This window comes from Schistocerca piceifrons, chromosome 7 (genome assembly GCF_021461385.2).
Source record: "Schistocerca piceifrons isolate TAMUIC-IGC-003096 chromosome 7, iqSchPice1.1, whole genome shotgun sequence".
Classification (NCBI taxonomy): Eukaryota; Metazoa; Arthropoda; class Insecta; order Orthoptera; family Acrididae; genus Schistocerca; species Schistocerca piceifrons.
In genome coordinates, this window is record NC_060144.1 from 181,793,820 (window position 1) to 181,814,475 (window position 20,656).

Below are 20,656 nucleotides of genomic sequence, written 5' to 3' on the forward strand. Positions count from 1 at the left end.
GTTGGTTAAGTTCAAAATGGTTCAAATGGCTCTGAGCACTATGGGACTTAACATCTGTGGTCATCAGTCCCCTAGAACTTAGAACTACTTAAACCTAACTAACCTAAGGACATCACACACATCCATGCCCGAGGCAGGATTCGAACCTGCGACCGTAGCAGTCGCGCGGTTCCGGACTGCGCGCCTAGAACCGCTAGACCACCGCGGCCGGCAATGTTGGTTAAGTTCCCCTGGGGCCTTGATTCTTCCCTGTTTCTGGTGCCCAGTGAAATGAAGCCTTATTTTGTTCATTTTTCTTCCTTACACACATAAAAAATAGAAAACAGAATAAAAGTTAAAAATAGAAACAAGAATATGAGTTTGGTTCCTGGTTGCTCAGAATCTTTTTATTTTGTTACTAGTAATTGTTTCCACTCATGTATCATTCTTTTTTGTTTTTTATTTTTTTCACACTAGTCATATTAAGTCACACATATTATAATTGAAAAGTAATATGGTGAAAAAACAACTTTAATTGAATTTAGATTGTTATTTGGTTGTTTACTGATTTTTATCATGATAACAAATATGATATTTACAGCAACCGACAAGAAAATTACCAAGTTTTCCTGAAAATGTACACTTGTTGTGATTGCCGAAATCCTTTATACCTGCAGTCGGGTAAGCTACCACGAACTGCTTTGTACCTGGACACTTCCATCTGTCGACGCAGGTTTCATGGAGGAGGGTCAGGTTTGCAAAGCCCATGTCATACATCGATAAATAAAGATGTAAATAACTTTACTGAATAATGCAGTGAGTTGCAATAAGACAGAATATGAGGGTAATGTCCGATAAATTGCCGAATGTGCTTCCTACATTACAAGTTGCAGGATGATATTTTTCATGTAGACCGGCAAAACATAAATTAAAACGCCGTCTACTACATCGAAGGAATTCAGTTTTCCCGCAGGCGCAAGGAATCTTCAGAGTTTCTATGGAAAAACGGAGCTCGTTGACATTTTGAAAAATTTATCTGTCTTCCACCAGTTTTGGTGCAAAACATATATATAACGCAAAGATTTCGTAATTATAGGTTCGAAAAATTGGCAAGGTACGATTGAATGTTTTAATAGCATCCTCATAAGAAGCAATTTTTCTTTCATTGTCAATCAAATATCAACAAATCTGAAGCCTCTTGATAAAGGTTTTAACTTGCCTATAAAAATAAAAGTCGCATATATTTGTTGTAATAACAAAAGTATTTAAAGGCAAATAATATTTAAAAGTCAATAGAAGTTAACGCAAATACACCTGTCTTTCCATCACGTTACCTTTCGGGTGTAACATGTAGGAAGTAATATGACTAGTATTGAAAATAACATAAATTTAAAGAAAGAGTGAGAGGGACTCGATTCAGCGGAGCTTCAGCGCAAATCACATGATTACCTCCAGCTCAGGGTCACAACGCACCGATACATCACTGACGTGTAAAATTTCTCTTGCGATACTCTCGAAATCGCGTAAGTAGTGCGCCTTACTGTTTGCGCATTACCTTGTCCTAATAGGCTACAAAAAGTGTACAAAGCTTGAAGTAAATCTGTGATCCGAATGTCGTAGCATCCCACTGTAAGATTAAATAAAATCGGCGACACCTGTGGAAGGTTATCAAGTCTCGTACGCATCTGTTGTCTCACGAAAAGGTCGAACAGACAGTACACAGTGACCCCAGTCAGATGCAGTCACAACGGCCCGTTGTGATGCAGGCACTTCGCGAACAATGACGAGTAGTATGACTCAGCTCACAAGTTGTCTCTTTCAGTATTGAGAGGGCAAAAGAATCAACCGCAACACCAAAAAGACAATTACGTGGCGACTGCCTTCGTTTTTTTTTCCTGTGCCAACCTCATCGACTCAGAGTAGCACTTACAACCTACGTCCTCAGTTATTTGCTGGATGTATTCCGAACTCTATCTTCCTCTACAGCTTTTGCCCTCTACATTTCCTCTAGTACGGTGGAAATTATTCCCCGATGTCTTAACAGATGTCCTATCATCCTGTCCCTTCCCCTTTTGAGTGTTTTCTACATATTCCTTTCCTCTTCGATTATGCGCAGAACCTCCTCATTCCCTGCGGTCGCAGGTTCGAATCCTGCCTCGGGCATGGATGTGTGTGATGTCCTTAGGATAGTTAGGTTTAAGTAGTTCTAAGTTCTAGGGGACTGATGACCTTAGAAGTTAAGTCCCATAGTGCTCAGAGCCATTTGAACCATTCAGCTGCCCCTACCTGCACGTTTTATGCAACCCACAACGCCTTCAAACCGATATGTATCAGTTCGTTGTGTCACTGACGTGCAGACTGCTGCTCAAATTGCTGCTGCAAATTCAGTGCGATGTGCCGAAGCAACACGCCGAACACGATGATCTTTCCTCTCGGTAGTGCCGCATGACCGTCCTGAGCCCGGTCTTCTTGCGACCGTACATTATCGTGACCACCGCTGCCAGCAATCATGTATAATGGTGAAATTCCTGCCATGTCTTTATTGCAGTATCGGAGAAGGGGCGTCCAGCTTCTCGTAGCCCTATCACACGACCTTGTTCAAACTAAGTTAGGTATTGATAATGGCGTCTTTGTTGACTTAAAGACATTTCTAATTAACATCAACTCACCACATCCAATCTCTTTGGTAACTATAGTTCAATTCTTTTATCTTGGCGGCTCGCGCATGCCCGCCCAGACGCGGGAGATTGCTGCGTTGCCAGTTGCGAACGACGCACGCGCCAAGGGAAGCAGCGCCATAGTATAGTATAGTTCGCAAGGTTACGTTTAGGGGGGAGCACGCACTTTATGAAGTAAAGCCACCACGGGCACATTAACCCTTTCGCTGCTACGAAGACGTGCTCCCCGCATTCCGCGCTGTGCGCGATTTTGTCATCACTGCACTGCGCTGATACATCGTGTTCCGACTGCTTTGACACACTTATCATTCGATTTCACAAAAACTATTTGGCCCAAAAATTTGATTTTTACACATCTTCTTGACTGATACCTTCCCCCCCCCCCCCCCCCCCCATAAATGACTCAATTTTGTTTCGATGTTCAACGCAGTTATTGTGCAGCATTAAATGTAGTAAACCATTGCACGAAATTTTGAAGAGTTTGTAGAGGTAAAGGTCCATAGCGTATACTTTCCGTATGGTCGATTTTAATTGCCACAATGTTGAGAGTGAAATGTGGACAAGGTACCTAAATTTCATATAAAATTTACTTTATAACAATATCTCATTAATTTATGTACCAGATAGGTGCCCCATGTAATATTGAGAAATATTCCGTCTTTCGCGACTGTAATAAAAGTTTTATTTATACCACAGTCATTTCGCTCTTTTCAAAAGTGTTCTGATTAAAACAAAGTTGGCAAAGTACACAAAACTGAATTGTGGACGTAATAAAACATAGAAACTAAAATATATTATAAGCGAGGCGCAGTGCGCAAACAATTTGTCTTTGCCACAACGGAGAGCAAATACATGCCAAAACATAGATCAGTCGACGAAAACATTGAATATGATGACGTTGCCAAAGCAGCGAAGCAAAGAATTGCGTCAGACAATCAAGTAGCTCGGCAACGTACGAGCCGAAATTCTGCTCTAAATAATACTTTTAATACTGTCGCAAAAGAATATATCTCAATATGAATAGTAAAACAGCGACTGTAGAAGAGAAGATATACAAACAAAACAGATAACATGAATATTGTATGTGTGCCTTTTCATTGTTTTTAATTGCTGTGAAAAGAAATATTGGAAGACAAAATTAGAAAAACCGAAAACTTATTATGATTATAACGAAGAGACAAAGCACTAGGTATTTAAAAAAATTACATTCAAACGAATATAATTCGTCAAGTAAGACACTTCGATAACTAGGTATTTAAAAAAATTACATTCAAACGAATATAATTCATGAAGTAAGACACTTCGATATTGTTTTTAAATAAAGAAAATATTAAACACCAAACATGGTTTGAACTCAGAACCTTTCACTAGGCAGCAAAACACCTTAACTATTACGCTAATGCGGCTGGTAATTTAACAGAAATCCTGGAGGACTGTAAAACATCACGCAAAATACCGGCAAACACTGTTGGGATGACTATGAATTACTCAACTTTCATCGAAGTACAATAGAAAATAAACAATTACCGCTGTTCTTTATTGCGAAAAAGCGGTTCGTGAGAGTGATATCAACACCTTTCCTTGCTATCGCCTGAATTAGGAGGCTTATTGCTTGTTTGGTTTAATTAATTAATAGAATATGAAGCAACTGGCACAAAGAACGCTTTTTCCAAACTTTCTATGAAAGGAAGTCTGCTATCAAGACATTGCTTTTGTTCAATTACTTTATTTATGACTGAACGTTTCTAAAACTGAAGACACTCGTCCGTGCTCTGCACTGCAGTCGAGCTCTGGCAACGTCGTTCTCTGCTCATTGGCTGACTGTGTTTTTTGACGTCAGATGCGCAGAACGAACCTAAACTCGACCGCCGTCGTAAATGACGTGCACTATAACAGTCATGACCGCTACAAAGTGTATTTAAATCAAATCTGGTTTGTTTCTCATAGTGGCACTACTAGTGCCACTCATATGCATATGGCGCGAAATTGGAACAGACATCGTCTTTCAGATGTAGAAACACGCCCATTAACTTTCGTATATCTCATACAATTCCTTCTTTTCGCTGTCAATGTATTTAGGTAAACGTGTTAGCCCTCGCTGTTATGCTGTCGCCATCAGACAAAAGAACTCATGTTCTTGAGTATGGAAGGAAAATCACTTACAAGAACAAGACAGCACCCAATATCTCTCCATGTACCAAATAAGTATTGATGACTCCACATTATGTACGTTCTTATTCACTATGCAAAATAATTTTTTCACATATTGAGGATTCACAAGGATCACACTTAATATCTTAATAAAAAGCAGTCCAGATCGCAAAACATTTTTTTTGTTCCAGTAATCAGTTTATGTCTGCACGATCATCTTCAGACCAAAGGCCACAGGTAATGTGAAAAGCCAGTCAGAAGATGGTCATTGAGACCGAAACCGACTACGGGTGTTAAAAATGCGACAACCACAGCGTTGCAGAACATTAGTTTTTCTAATGAAGAAACGAATAAAGATTATAGCTAAGCATTGGATTGATGACGGGATCATAAGGGATAGGCAATACTGTGAATTGGACTGAAATGGGGCAAGAAATCGACCACTGAGTTTTCAATGGATATTTCCTGGCATTCGTTTTTAGTGATAAATAGGAGCCAAGGAAACCCTGAAATGTGATTACTAGACGAAGGTATGAATAGAGTTCTTACTGGATAAGTGTCCAGGGCATTAATACTGCTCTAATTCGTCTTCAGTGTTCTAATCCTACCAAGTGAACTGCACAATAAAATCAAAAAGACTAGTTGATTATTTTATTGCATTTAAATGCAGCATTGTTTGATAGATTAATTGCAAAATGGAACCTTCCGTGGAATGAAATGTTTGAAGAAAAGACTAAAATTAATTAAATTTCTTACTTTGGTCTAAATTTGCAAAGCCATCGAAATTTTTCCTCTTGAGCGAGGTAAAGCTATTCAATTTTCTTTGGGAGAGAATGGCTTACTTGGAACTTTTTCCTTGATGTTACATGCATATGGGTGTGTCTCCGATGTACAATGAGTCAGTTTATTTCTTGGAATTCCAGTACCGATAGTATAAGAATTAAATCTGAAAAACGTATGCTATACCCTTTAATTTTCTCAATATTAATTTAATTTTATTATTACTCAATACTGATTTAATTTTATTATCAGTTTCCTATCTACATGAATGCAGGCATTATCATCTGTAACCCTAAGTAACCTCACCAAGGCAACACTGTTAAATTAATGACCTGGTATGTTACAGGTGTGCGTCATCGTGAGACGTGGCGTAGACGTTGTGCAGGCAGGGCATTCGCTTATCCTTGGAGTATTCAAGCGTCCTCCCTGCTGGAGCTGCCTAAAGACTGTCTCTCTGGGAATCTGTGTACATACTGTTTTGTCTGTTAATGTTTATGTTGGCAATAAAATTAAAAGTGTGTCTCACTTACATCACCCTGCTTTCACTCAGAGTGCATCACATTTGCTTTCGCCTTTTAAGATAGTTTAGAGAAGTTTAAACAGTAACTCTCATTAATTTGTCTAATGTCTGTCCCTGCTGACACAAGACTTTTTTCAAAGCACCTCTAGAACAAGTGGTAATATCAACTTTATATCATCTAAAGCTTACTTCCTATACAAATTGATATATGTACATCAATTTCTATGTCAGACTAGTTGCCACAGTTAAGTCAGTATACGTCAAATGATGATTGAAACATGTAAACTTGTACCACTGGTGGAATGTCAATATATTGTCAACACATACTGAGTATATTGAATGGATGACAACAAAAATACGAGTACATTAATCCAACATGTATGAATCCTACAAAAGTTATCACTCCTGTATGCTTCCTTCAACAGCCTGTGAACTTAAACACTCTGAATTTTTATGTTCTCTCATAGTTATAAGACATGAGGAATATCAGTAGGACGATTCATTACAGTCACTGATTTTGGGTTTACAACTGTCCCAAATGCCAGTATATGGAAAGGAAGAGACATCGAGCTGACAGAGCTGTTCTCATAATTCAGATGTTTGTTTACCCCCACCGCGAAGTTGGCTGTACATATCGATCTTCTGTGGCTTAAAGAGTACTGAGAAATAACTTTGCCGGCCGTGGTGGCCAAGCGGTTAAAGGCGCTACAGTCTGGAACCACGCGGCCACTACGGTCGCAGGTTCGAATCCTGCCTCGGGCATGGATGTGAGTGATGTCCTTAGGATAGTTAGGTTTAAGTAGTTCTAAGTTCTAGGGGACTGATGACCTTAGAAGTTAAGTCCCATAGTGCTCAGAGCCATTTGAACCATTTTTTTTAAATAACTTTGTAATCTACAAACACAAACACTTTAATTCATGTAGCCCTTAAAAAGAACATTCGGTGGAGAGATTCTAATGTAATTTTCACAAAGGAAAGACTGTATGATCTACTAAGAAGTAGTAATGCAGAAACAGCAAGGCTTCAGCTATTGTCTTCGGTACATCTATGAAGTGACGAAAAACGATGTACATTTACATTTATATAAACAGTGTGTTACAGCTGCCCTCTGGCCGGCCGAAGTGGCCGTGCGGTTAAAGGCGCTGCAGTCAGGAACCGCAAGACCGCTACGGTCGCAGGTTCGAATCCTGCCTCGGGCATGGATGTGTGTGATGTCCTTAGGTTAGTTAGGTTTAACTAGTTCTACGTTCTAGGGGACTAATGACCTCAGAAGTTGAGTCCTATAGTGCTCAGAGCCATTTGAACCATTCAGCTGCCCCTACCTGCACGTTTTATGCAACCCACAACGCCTTCAAATACCACGTACAAGATTTTCATATTTTCTCGCTCACTACATGTAGACTATTAGTCCCACAGAAATAATGAATGGACCCTTTTTGTAGGAAATTTTATGTGGTTAAATTTTGTAACGAGATACGTTTTTTCAAGAAACCATAGCCTACTGAAATAATTAGTAAGTGAGTCACCAAGAGTCAATAATGTCAGGAAAACAACCAAGGAAATGTAAGGAGTAGAGAAAAAAAAGTATATTCTGAAGAAAAGCAAGCATTCTTACCTAGTGAAGAGCTGTTACACATTCATAAAGATGCCAGTACATGAGGAAACATTTGCGCCAACATATTTGTTCATCCTTTCTTTTGTGTTACTTGTAATAACAGGTTTGGTGGTATCTGAGCAATGTGGATCAGCAGACGTAAAATGAAGTAATGGACATTGGACAGAGATAAATTAGAAAGAAATGATGTAATAACAGATAGACAACAGAAAATTACTGGTGTCCATGAAAGGAAGATTAAAGCAATTAGCGAAGAAAAGGCTGATGTACCTAGATGAAAATGGGAGAAAGAGGTTTGATTTTATCCACAATGAATACTAGGTCGTTGTTGCTACAATCAGTGCTAAAATGCAGTCTTAATCAACTTTTATAATGCGAAAGAATTGAAACTGACAGGTTTCTCAGGAGCTTGCCTACATTATAAAAATGTCTCTGAGCACTATGCGACTTAACTTCTGAGGTCATTAATCGCCTAGAACTCAGAACTAATTAAACCTAACTAACCTAAGGACATCACGCATATCCATGCCCGAGGCAGGATTCGAACCTGCGACCGTAGCGGTCGCTCGGCTCTAGACTGTAACGCCTAGAACCGCACGGCCACTCCGGCCGGCGTTGCCTTCATTATAAGAACCATTCGGAAAGAATCTTACAAAACCGTTAAAAGATAAAAATTTACACAAAAATATTAAAATTGCCAACGAATTTTCTATGTTTTTATAACGCATCAGTTTTAGTGCACTTGCGTTATGAAAGGTGGCTGAGCTTACATTTGAACAGTGAGGTGAAGAGGTTCCAGATACGACCCAAACCACAGAGTGCACAAGCAGAGTCACATAAAAGTCGGGACCCGGTCAAATAAAAAGTGAAGGCTAATCAGTCTGCTGTCCAGCAGAAAGATGTGACAAAATCACTTGTGGGAAACATGAGACAGCCGATACGCAGCCTGTCATCGAGCTCATTCCATTTAACAACCTACAATGAAGAGAGGTGTTTTTCATTAGGACTTGCTGTAACTGGACATAGCCAGAGAGCTGAATATGTCACTGCTTCTAAAGTCGCAGTACCAAAGCACTACAGATGACCCTTCTGAACCTACACTATCAATGAAGCTGGAAGATAACACAGGCCTAGACTTAAAAGTGAACCTCACCGCCAGATCCTCCCAAACCTTACGTTTCAGGAGGGAAGAATTTCTGGCTTTCATACAGACAATAAACTTTAATGGTCCCGTACTATAGCTCATACCATAGGTCAGTACTAAAGCTTGCTGGATATAGTTTGTGCACGTAATAACTTTAGACATCTATGTAGCGCACACTGCTGTAGCCTCACCTAGATTTACATAGTTGAACTTCTAGCCATTGATGGAACGCTAAGTTACCACATGACCATAGTGGCTGACCATCTTGTCGTGCAGACTCTCTCTATGCAATGACAGTATTTACTTTAATTGATAATGACGAAGTCATGTGTTACCCACCATACATTGTAGTTTTGTGTCGCGTGTGTGTGTTCTTAGTCCGGCCTCGAATGCACCACATAACTGAATGCACTGTACCTTTATGGCGGCTCTGCAGGTGCAACCTAAGGCCAATAAACGCAAGCGCACACACACACACACACACACACACACACACACACACACACACACAAAAGAGTACTGTACCCCCGCTATATCAGCCACAGCTCTTTAGTACATCGGCCTTGATCGATTACTGCTGTAGCATCAAAACTGTTTTTAAACATGTGGAAATGAACAGATCGTTCGTTCAGAAGATATGGCACGCCTTTCGAGGGAATCATAGAAAATATGAAGGTCTGAGAGTCACACCAATGCAAAATGCGTTTCGTCGTGCGTTCTTTCCTTCATGCCGGCCGGGGTGGCCGAGCGGTTCTAGGCGCTACAGTCTGGAACCGCGAGACCGCTACGGTCGCAGGTTCGAATCCTGCCTCGGGCAAGGATGTGTGTGATGTCCTTAGGTTAGTTAGGTTTAAGTAGTTCTAAGTTCAGAAGTTGAGTCCCATAATGCTCAGAGCCGTTTTTTCTTTCCTTCATTAATTGATGACTCATGGCTAGTAGTAAATTATCACATACATATGTGATGTACAGTATCAAACTCGCAACGAAACGTAAGTGATGAAGGACAGGTAAATGGCACAGTAAATTCAAGGCAATAACTCAGGATTTAAATTTTCATTCTTTACATCCTCTGTAAAATTACTGAAGGTAGGGGGCAGGAGGAACAAGACTTCTGGTCAGGTGAGTACAGGGTTACAAATACAAAATCAAATAGGGGTAAGGCAGGAGTAGGTTTAATAATGAATAAATAAATAGGAGGGCGTGTGAGCTACTAAAAACAGCATAGTGAACGCATTACTATGGCCAAGGTAGACACGAAGCCCACTCCTACCACAATAGTACAAGTTTATATGCCAACTAGCTCCGCAGATGACGAAGAGATTGATGAAATGTATGATGAGTTAAAAGAAATTATTCAGATAGTGAAGGCAGACGAAAATTTAATAGTCATGGGTAACTGGAATTCGATATTAGGAAAAGGGAGAGGAGGAAACGTAGTAAGTTAATGTGGAAAGGAGGTAAGAAATGAAAGTGGAAGCCCCGTGGTAGAATTTTGCACAGGGCATAACTTCATCATAGCTAACACTTGGTTCAAGAATCATGAAAGAATGTTGTATACATGGAAGAGGCCTGGAGATATTGTAAAGTTTCAGATAGATTAGGTAACGGTAAGACAGAGATTTAGGAACCAGGCTTTAAACTGTAAGACATTTCCAGGGGCAGATGTGGACTTTGAGAACACTCTATTGGTTATGAACTGTAGATTAAAACCGAAGAAACTGCAAAAAGGTGGAAATTTAAGGAGATGGACCCTAGATAAACTGACAGAACCAGAGGTTAGAGAGAGTTTCAGGGAGAGCATTAGGGAAAGATTGACAGGGATGGGGGAAAGAAATGCAGTAGATTAAGAATGGGTAGCTTTGAGGGATGAAATATCGAAGGCAGCAGAGGATCAAGTAGGTAAAAAGGCGAGGGCAAGTGGAAATCCCTGGGTAACAGAAGAAATATTGAATTTAATATAAACATGCAATAAATGAAGCAGGCAAAAAGGAATACAAACGTATCAAAAATGAGATCGACAGGAGATGCAAAATGGCTAAGCAGGGATGGCTAGAGGACAAATGTAATGATGTAGAGGCATATCTCACTAGGGGTAAAATAGATACCGCCTAAAGGAAAATTAAAGAGACCGTTGGAGAAAAGAGAACCACTTGTATGAATATCAAGAGCTCAGATGGAAACCCAGTTCTAAGCAAAGAAGGGGAAGCAGAAAGGTGGAAGGAATATATAGAGGGTCTATACAAGGGCAATGTACTTGAGGACAATATTCTGGAAATGGAATAGGACGTAGATGAAGATGAATTGGGTGATATGATACTTCGTGAAGAGTTTGACAGAGCACTGAAAGACCTAAGTCGAAGCAAGGTCCCGGGAGTAGACAACATTCCATTAGAACTACTGAGAGGCTTGGGAGAGCCAGTCCTGACAAACCTCTACCATCTAGTAGCAAGTTGTATGAGAAGGGCGAAGTACCCTCAGACTTCAAGAAGAATAAAATAATTCCAATCCCAAAGAAAGCAAGTGTTGATAGATGTGAAAATTACTAAACTATCAGTTTAATAAGTCACGGCTGCAAAATACTAACGCGAATGCTTTACAGACGAATGGAAAAACTGGTAGGAGCCGACCTCGGGGAAGGTCAGTTTTAATTCCGTAGAAATGTTGGAACACGTGAGGCAAAACTGACCCTACGACTTATCTTAGAAGATAGATTAAGAAAAGCAAACCTACGTTTCTCGCATTTGTAGACTTAGAGAAAGCTTTTGACAATGTGGACTGGAACACTCTCTTTCAAATTCTGAAGGTGGCAGGGGTACAATACAGGGAGCGAAAGGCTATTTACAATTTGTACTGAAACCAGATGGCAGTTATAAGAGTCGAGGGGCATGAAAGCGAAGCAGCGGTTTGGAAGGGAGTGAGACAGGGTTGTAGCCAATGTTATTTAATCTCTATATTGAGCTAACAGTAAATAAAACAAAATAAATATTCGAAGTAGGTATTAAAATCCACGGAGAAGAAATAAAAACTTTCAGGTTCGCCGATGACATTGTAATTCTGTCAGAGACAGCACAGGTCCTGGAAGAACAGTTGAACGAAATGGAGAGTGTCTTGAAAGGAGGATATAAGATGAACATCAACGAAAGCAAAACGATGATAATGGAATGTAGTCGAAATAAGTCTTGTGATACTGAGGGAATTAGATTAGGAAATGAGGCACTTAAAGTAGTAAATGAGTTTTGCTATTTGGGGAGCAAAATAACTGATGGTGGTCAAAGTAGAGTGGATATAAAATGTAAATCGCAAAAAAAGCGGTTCTGAAGAAGAGAAATTTGTTAACATCGAGTATAGATTTAAGTGTCAGGAAGTTGTTTCTGAAAGTATTTGTATGGACTGTAGCCATGTATGAAAGTGAAACGTGAACGATAAATAGCTTAGGCTAGAAGAGAATAGAAGGTTTCGAAATGTGGTGCTAGAGAAGAATGCTGAAGATTAGATGGGTAGATCACATAACTAACGAGGAGGTATTGAATAGAATTGGGGAGAAGAGGAGCTTGTGGCACAACTTGACTAGAAGAAGGGATCGGTTTGTAGGACGTGTTCTGAGGCATCAAAGGATCGCCAATTTAGTATTGGGGGGCACCATGGAGGGTAAAATTCGTAGAGGGAGACCAAGAGATGAATACACTAAGCAGATTCAGAAGGATGCAGGTTGCAGCAGGTACTGGGAGATGAAGAAGTTTGGACAGGATAGAGTAGCATGGAGAGCTGCATCAAACCAGTCTCAGGACTGAAGACCACAACAACAACAAAGTATAACAACCTCAAAAATTTATCTATGATTCACATTATCAACAACATTATCTGTTTGTTAAATAGTTTAATTTGAAGCCTTTCAGTGTAAGTGTGAATGTTTTATGGAAAAACAGTCAGTGCCAACTATTAGAACTATTAGTGGAGTGTGAAACTATCTAAATTTCTGCGTTACCTGTACAAAAGTTTCATTTCCTTTTTTACTCTTTAGTGATATATTTTCGTTAACTTTATTAATGATTTATATAATGTAAACGTAGTAGAATGTGTAGAGTAAGAGATAATTATGCCATTTCATTACAAGGAGAGGCTATTTTTACTGAGTCTTGCAGAAGGGGATTTATCTCTTAGTAATCCACTACAAACTTCCTGGTGGTCTTCGTCAATGCATTGAACAACTTTCCATTATGTACCTAACATTTTTTAAAGTCAACTTCATCTCAGAAATTCAGTCTTCCTGCAAATGAATAAATTACAACTATTGGCACCATATTGATTTTTGAAGAATTACTGTTTTCATTTCTCCACAATCGTTTCTTTGCACTACATTGACTACCGAATACCTTGGTCATTATATTGCCAATATAGTTTTTCGCTGTTGTATTTTTTGAGCACACATTTGAATGTAGTTCCATAATATTGTCATATCTTAATTATGTAACGCATTATGTAAACGAAGTATTGTTTCACTACCTCCGTCTACCTCGAGTAAATCACATTCTCTGATTTGAACTATTTCTTTTAATAAGCACGATAAAAATAGGGTTCTTTTACAAGGTGTAATACCAATTACATCAGTTGCACAAAGACGGGTGTGCGATCGGTCATCAGTCCATATTCGTTAGTAGGAATATTTGTTAATTGCTTCAGTTTTCATTGCTAAATGGACCTGTTGTCATCAAAAAGTAAAGGGAGTTAACAATGATAAAATAGTGCAAGCAGCTTAATTTGTAGCAAGTTGTTGTGTACATGCGTGAACGTAATTCTGTATTATTATACTCAAGGAACTATTAAGCATGCGTATGTTAAATATTAATTTATTCTAAGATATATGATTGTAGTTACTGCCACATTTAACTTAAAATAGGTAACGATATTATCTATGAGGAAGATGAGGAGTAAGGAGATCCTAGTCTGGCTTCAATATTGACTGGACGAGATTTTGAGTTATGTAAGAAAGGAGTCAACTGACTAGGTAAGTAGACATTTGGTACCGAATTTGTTATTTGGTATTAACACATGAATGTTCTCGAGTACCGTATGTTATTGAAAATTAAGACGAACCGATTTACGCAAGTAATCAGCAGTGACAAATTTAATTTTGAACCAGACGCTTGGGTGCAGCTTAATGGCAACGGATTACGGCAAGCACGAGAAAATTCTAATTTACAGATTGAAGATATTTCGTAGGAGTGTACTCTGTGCATTAATTACGTGTCTCTTCCTTCAATAAACGTTGTTACTCAACTAATTTTATTAGTTTAGCGACCTAACGTTTTGGAAACCCTGTGTTGTGAATAACTGAACATGAATATTTTATTCTGAAAACTCTCGTGTGTTACAGATAATTTTCCCTTTGATAATCACTATTTATAAAACACATCACTATTAATACATCCAGAAACAGTGTTTCACTGCATTTGATAAAGATCGCTACTCCAGGCTGTGCCCTATTATGATTGCTGGGAACAGCGCAAAGACTCCCCACTGCATTACCAACGCCACACCTCCATGAGTAACGCAGGGTAAGGAAGACCTCTGCAACTATACAGTAGAAGTATCTATGGAGTGGGTATTCAAATAAGCAGAAAAGAAATTTTCTGGACCATCTACTTGGACTCAGAACGTCATGTGAGGATACTGCGGCGTAAGGCCAAGTTGTTAAAAAAAAAAGAAATAATTTTCAAATTAAGTCAGACAATTGTCAGGCTGAAGCTGGGGAATGATATCGTTACGAAGCAGGTGCATATTTTCTTCTGTTTCAGAGTATTTATTTTTGTGTAAATAATACAAAGTGAATGACATGGGTCATTATATATGTCTCGTATAAATACTTGGTACTCAGATCTACAGCTCTGTGAATGCCAAAGATTTTGAGGCGTCAGAGTGTTGATCTATAACTCACAACATGAGTTTTCTCTATGATCGCTGTTTCTAAAGCGTTGTGCTTATTATATTGACAATATTTCGTTATCTGTAGTCTACTGGGTAAGTCAAGATCATAAAACACAAACGCTTATTTTATGTAAAAACCGGACATTATATGTAGAAACGAATTGCATTTCATATAAAAGATTGATAAAACGTTTCACACATTCTCTAGAGGATTTTTGTCAGAAAACTAATAGCTTTCTGCGAAACCGTAATTTTGTTTTCCACTCCAGTGGATGAGTTGAACTAAAAGAGGGGCAATCTATCAAAAACAGGAATTCACCGGAGTACTGTAAATCTATCACTCATGACACGAGAACACTAACAGTGTAGTGTTTCAAATTATTGGTTATACTTTCACTTGGCTAACTGTTAAAACAATAACCATCTGATTAATATTGAGGTTTTGGAGAAATTAGGTGAACTCTAGTATCACAATTGTGATGCTAATAAAAAAGGTCCTAGAGTTTTTAAAATCAATGCTTGAGTTTTGATGTAAATGAGAAAAATTACACACATCAAAAAACGTTTTGCATCACCTCGGTTCCGAGAGTTCCGGAACCTGTAAGGAATATTGGAACAGAGATCAATATAAATATCATTTACACCCGTTTTATTGCTCATGAAATCCACACATTGCATGCTGTACCACCTTACAGCGAGACCTTCAGAGATCGTGGTCCAGACTACTGTACACACCGGTACCCCTAATACCCAGTAGCACGTCCTCTTGCATTGATGCAGGCCTGTATGCGTCGTGGCATACTATCCACAAGTTCATCAAGGCACTGTTCGCCCAGATTGTCCCGCTCCTCAACGGCGATTCCCCGTAGTTCCCTCAGAGTGGTTGGTGGGTCACGCCATCCATAAACAGTCCTTTTTCATCTATCCCAGGCGTGTTCGACAGGGTTCATGCCTGGAGAAAGTGCTGGCCACTCTAGTCAGGCGATGTCGTTACTGAAGGAAGTCGTCCACAAGATGTGCACGACGGGGGCGCAAATTGTCGTCGATGAAGATGAATGCCTCGCCAATATGCTGCCGATAAGGATGCACTGTCGGTCGGAGGGTGGCATTCACGTATCGTACAACCGTTACGGCGCCTTCCATGACCACCAGCGGCATACGTCGGCCCCACATAACGCCACCCCAAAACAGCAGGGAACCTCCACCTTCCTGCACTCGCTGGACTGTGTGTCTAATGAGTTGAGCCTGAACGGGTTGTCTCCAAACACGTCTCCGACGATTCTCTGGTTGAATGCATCTGCGATACCCATCAGTGAAGAGAACGTGATGCTAATCCTGAGCGGTCCATTCGGCATGTTGTCAGGCCCATATGTAATGCCTTGCATGGTATCGTGCTTGCAAAGATGGACCTCGCCATGGACGTCGGGAGTGAAGTTGCGCGTCATGCAGCCTATTGCGCACAGTTTGAGTCGTTACACGACGTCCTGTGGCTGCAAGAAAAGCATTATTCAACATTGTGGAATTGCTGCTAGGGTTCATCCGAGCCATAATTCGAAGGTAGCGGTCATCCACTGCATTAATAGCCCATGGGCGGCCTTAGCGAGGCATGTCATCGACAGTTTCTGTCTCTCTGTATCTCCTCCATGTCGAACAACATCGCTTTGGTTCACTCCGAGACATCTGGACACTTCCCTTGTTGAGAGCCCTTCCTGGCACAAAGTAACAATTGGGACGCGATCGAACCGCGGTACTGACCGTCTAGGCATGACTGAACTCCAGACAACACGAGCCGTGTACATCCTTTCCTGGTGTGATGACTGGAACTGATGGACTGTCGGACCCCCTCCGTCTAATAGGCGCTGCTCATGCGTGGTTGTTCACATCTTTGGGCGGGCTTAGTGACATCTCTGAACAGTCAAGCGGAGTGTGCCTGTGATACAGTAACCACTGTCAGTCCTCAGGTGTTCTGGTTCAAATGGCTCTGAGCACCATGGGACTTAACATCTATGGTCATCAGTCCCCTAGAACTTAGAACTACTTAAACCTAACTAACCTAAGGACAGCACACAACACCTAGCCATCACGAGGCAGAGAAAATCCCTGACCCCGCCGGGAATCGAACCCGGGAACCCGTGCGTGGGAAGCGAGAACGCTACCGCACGACCACGAGCTGCGGCCTAGGGTGTTCTGGGAACCGGGGTGATGCAAAACATGTTTTGATGTCTATGATTGCCGGTTCCAGTACACACAAACTCACACGCATACATACACACACACACACACACACACACACACACACACACACACACACACACAGAGAGAGAGAGAGAGAGAGAGAGAGAGAGAGAGAGAGAGAGACAGAGAGAGAGAGAGAGAGCGTTCCAGCCACGGTTTCCAGACTAGGGGTCCTTTAGTTGTCATGTGAATGCTCCAACTAGAAATCTCCTGCCAAATATTCCCAAGTGGAAACCGCTTTTCTCCGGTTAAAGCTCACTGGGACGTGACTGGCAGGAAAGAGCAGAATTCCACAACAGTCTATGTTGCTCACATAATCTTAGAATGAAAGATTCGAAACACGGCTGTGCATATGTCAGTGATATATTCGATAGCTGTAGTCTAAACAAGTGTGAACAATTGTGCTAGTAGCTACAGGGGTCGGACAAAAATACGGAAACGCCTCGAGAAATGCGTGCTTGAACTTAAATCCAGATGCTAGCCAACTGTGCAGGTTGCACTGTTGTTTCTGGCCACGAAGGGTGCCTGTGCAGTGTCCTTAATACATTGCACTTCTCAGTCGCAACCATAACAATACTCTGTGTAGTTGTGAATGCATTATATCTGAACCAAGTGACTTCGAAAAGGGGCCAATTGTTGGTGCTCGTATTGTTGGTGTCTCCGTAACCACAGTAGGCAAAGTATTTAGTGTTTCAAGAGGCCCCATATCAAAGATTTATTCTGTATGCGGGGAAAGCGGAAAAGCATTATCCGTTAATTCCCAACACGACGAACATATATGTTGAGTGATCAGGACAGCCGGTTGCTGAAAAGGACTGAGCCGAAAAATAAGAGGACAGCTGCAAAACTCATTGCAGAACTGAATGTCACATTGGCGGTCATGCTTTCGCATTTGTAGTGTACTGTACAAAACGGAAGACGTATTGTAAGAGGCTGCAACAGTGTGACCAGCACTGTGACTTGGAAACCACATTACCCTCCTCGCTTCACCGGCCGACGGTAAGGCATCTCTTTCACATCCAGCTACAGGCGTGATTCGTTATTACCTACACGAACACACAGAATTAGATCTGGTAGATTAAGGAAAAAAGGGGTAGCAGAACTCTACTGGAATAATAGTCGACTATAGACTATTTAAAGTACGTATAATGAACACAGAGATATCATTAGGCCACACACAAAAGAAAGAACTTAATATACCCTAACTGAGTGCGAGCCAGTGAGTAACCATCTGATGGTGGCACACAGTAGTAAACGAGACAGATTACCTTAGCGCCAGCACGGAGTAGAGGCGGTGCGCTTGCGATCGTAATCACGAGTGTAAAAAATCAAATATGTGCAGATTCCTAAGGGACCAAACTGCACAGGTCATCGGTCCCTGGATTTACACACTACTTAAACTAATTTAAACTAACTTATGCTAAGAACAACACACACACACCCATGCCCGAGGGAGGACTCGAACCTCCGGTAGGAGTGGCCACAGCAGTTTTGGATAGTCTTATTACCACAGCTAACATGACCAAGTATTGATTCTCTGATTAACCAGTAATGTTAGATCTAGCTCCCGGTGCCTGTATCACTCAGCTGACCTCGAGATGGTACATAAACGGTAGTTCCATGTGGTCTGGAGACTATCTTTAACACCTCGGGTTTCAGAAGAAACGGCCGAGAGCGCAGAGGTCTCCACTTTTCATTACTTACCTTAACTCATTTTCACCGTTTTGGCCAGCGTACGAAATTAAATTACACTGGCAAACGTTGCCTTACTGTAATGTTCACGGTCGCTTCTCTGGGCACCTCTATTGTGTATCCATGAGTGAAGAAGCGTTCAGGGTTTGCACAAAGGGCTCCCCTGACATGGAAAACGCCATCTTAGCGAAAATTACCGGCTTCTGAATTAATAGCAATTACGATCCGCAAAAAGTATGGACAGTACTTTTTAGTGTGAAATCATCACTGTCTATGCTCTATCTCAAATCTGCTCAAGCAAAACATTAATATGACAAATAAAACATATTTAAAATTAATCACTTAATACAGAAATATTTTTGAAATCCTCAAAGGATTGTTCAGCTGTAATCATCCTGATGCAGGTGTTGCGATAATAGTTTGTGATCCTGTGTATTGGGGTATCACACTAATCTTTCATACTAATGTACAACAACAAAACGTTATTTAAAGTTGTTGTTAAAACAATCGGAAAGGGCTTCACCTATTTACTTCAATTATTTACACGATACCGCAACAATCCCCCCATGAACCATGGACCTTGCCGTTGGTGGGGAGGCTTGCGTGCCTCAGCGATACAGATGGCCGTACCGTAGGTGCAACCACAACGGAGGGGTATCTGTTGAGAGGCCAGACAAACATGTGGTTCCTGAAGAGGGGCAGCAGCCTTTTCAGTAGTTGCAAGGGCAACAGTCTGGATGATTGACTGATCTGGCCTTGTAACATTAACCAAAACGGCCTTGCTGTGCTGGTACTGCGAACGGTTGAAAGCAAGGGGAAACTACAGCCGTAATTTTTCCCGAGGACATGCAGCTTTACTGTATGATTAAATGATGATGGCGTCCTCTTGGGTAAAATATTGCGGAGGTAAAATAGTCCCCCATTCGGATCTCCGGGCGGGGACTACTCAAGAGAACGTCATTATCAGGAGAAAGAAAACTGGCATTCTACGGATCGGAGCGTGGGATGTCAGATCCCTTAATCGGGCAGGTAGGTTAGAAAATTTAAAAAGGGAAATGGATAGGTTAAAGTTAGATATAGTGGGAATTAGTGAAGTTCGGTGGCAGGAGGAACAAGACTTTTGGTCAGGTGATTACAGGGTTATAAATACAAAATCAAATAGGGGTAATGCAGGAGTAGGTTTAATAATGAATAAAAAAATAGGAGTGCGTGTTAGCATAGTGAACGCATTATTGTGGCCAAGATAGACACAAAGCCCATGCCTACTACAGTAGTACAAGTTTATATGCCAACTAGCTCTGCAGATGATGAAGAAAGAGATGAAATGTATGACGAGATAAAAGAAATTATTCAGGTAGTGAAGGGAGACGAAAATTTAATAGTCATGGGTGACTGGAATTCGTCAGTAGGAAAGGGGAGAGAAGGAAACATAGTAGGTGAATATGGATTGGGGGGAAGGAAGAGAGGAAGCCGCCTTGTAGAATTTTGCACAGAGCATAACTTAATCATAGCTCACAGTTGGTTCAAGAATCATAAAAGAAGGTTGTATACCTGGAAGAATCCTGGAGATACTAAAAGGTATCAGATAGATTATATAATGGTAAGACAGAGATTTAGGAACCAGGTTTTAAATTGTAAGACATTTCCTGGGGCAGATGTGGATTCTGACCTCAATCTATTGGTTATGAACTGCAGATTGAAACTGAAGAAACTGCATAAAGGTGGGAATTTAAGGAGATGGGACCTGGATAAACTGAAAGAACCAGAGGTTGTAGAGAGTTTCAGGGAGAGCATAAGGGAACAATTGACAGGAATGGGGGAAAGAAATACAGTAGAAGAAGAATGGGTAGCTCTGAGGGATGAAGTAGTGAAGGCAGCAGAGGATGAAGTAGGTAAAAAGACGAGGGCTAATAGAAATCCTTGGGTAACAGAAGAAA

The 20,656-nt window shown here is 40.7% G+C and overlaps 1 long non-coding RNA gene across 1 annotated transcript in view; it reads left to right on the forward strand.

Annotated features, from left to right (window-relative positions):
• Nucleotides 1-6,117, forward strand: part of LOC124709108 — a 29,800-nt gene extending 23,683 nt beyond the window's left edge. Inside the window, exon 3 of the long non-coding RNA XR_007005387.1 lies at nucleotides 5,935-6,117. This is a non-coding gene — a long non-coding RNA (uncharacterized LOC124709108). The remainder of the gene's footprint in view (nucleotides 1-5,934) is intronic.
• The last annotated feature ends 14,539 nt before the right edge of the window (nucleotides 6,118-20,656 follow it).